The following is a 1,344-nucleotide window of genomic DNA, read 5'->3' on the forward strand; positions in this document are numbered from 1 at the left end:
GAACCGAAAGCACTGTATCGAACGGTTCAATATCGATACGAATATCGTTGCACCCCTAATATTTATCTCTTGTTTCCCCAGTTTAGGTTATCGTTTAGCTTTATCTCTGCCTTTTGTTTTGTCCAGTTTTTACCAGCCTTAATAAACGGCTCGCTTTCTGTTAAAATTCAAGTTTTGTCCACGTTCCTTGGTGTCTGTGTTTTGGGTCCTCTTTGCAAATTCATACAGTGTGCTGCCGCATACTGGGACATTATTCTGGTATCTTCTGAAAATAATCAGCAATAAAGCTAAAGTGATTTCACTCCCTGAGTCCAGTATATCTCTGCTCCAGTCCTGGGCACCCAGAACCAGTGCCCAAGTCTTCCACACTGCTGGAGTCCAAGACTCTCCACCATCAATGCTGGCCTCATGCTGGCCTTGGCGGCCACTTCAAGCCAATCTGTGTTATTGGTCATTTGTGAATCTGTTCCGCTGCTGCCCTCACTGCTGGCCCCCTGCAAAGCCACCAGAGGTGAAATGTCGTCTCTGGCATTGTCCTCCAGGGGACTTCCTTTGTTGCCAGCCTCTGGCCATGACACCGGAGCTGGCCACTCAGTCAGCCCCCAGAGCCCTGCTGTCTCTACTGCTGGTCACCGGGGAGACCCCAGAATTCTTTTGTCACAGCTGTTTGCCTTTTGAGAAGCCCTGAGCACTTTATAGGTGTCTGTCCCTGCACCTCTTCAATGGCGTACTAGCCTCATGAACCCGTTTTTATCTCCCTGGACAGCCTGGGACAATTTGTGTGACTTTTTTTTCTGCTTAGTTTGATTTTACTTATGTGTTTGGTTCAGGCCCTCCTTTCAAACCCATTTGCCTGCCCGCTGCAGGTTAGGTTTTGTCTTTGTTTAAGGACGTCTAGAAGCTGTATAGGATAAGGGGGACTCTGTCATGGTTCCTTGGTCATCAACTCAGTGGTTTGTGTTTTGTGGGTTCATGGTCCTGGGTTTTATCTCAGCATTTTGTGTTTAGAGTCTTGTTATGTAAAATTTTGACCTTGGAGTCCTCCTTGTATTCTTGCCTCCCTATGTTGCCATGTCTGTCTTTGTCACTTGTCCGAAGTGTCCTGAGTGAAGTTGGTCTCGTCTCTGTGTCTGTTATTGTTTGTCTCCTCACTTGTGTCCTTATATCCATCTGGTCCCTCAATGCCCTGAAGGTTGTCTTCCCCCCCCAGACAGTCATGTCTCCATGTTTGCTTCCCATTTTGTCTATGTCAAGTTCATGTATTATAGTCTCCATCACTATTTCCTGTTTTATTGTGATAGTCTCTTGTTCTGTGTGCATCATGGTTAGTTTTGAGTCCTCTTG

Source organism: Pundamilia nyererei, unplaced genomic scaffold, assembly GCF_000239375.1.
Source record: "Pundamilia nyererei isolate P.nyererei 1_Seehausen unplaced genomic scaffold, PunNye1.0 scaffold00057, whole genome shotgun sequence".
NCBI lineage: Eukaryota > Metazoa > Chordata > Actinopteri > Cichliformes > Cichlidae > Pundamilia > Pundamilia nyererei.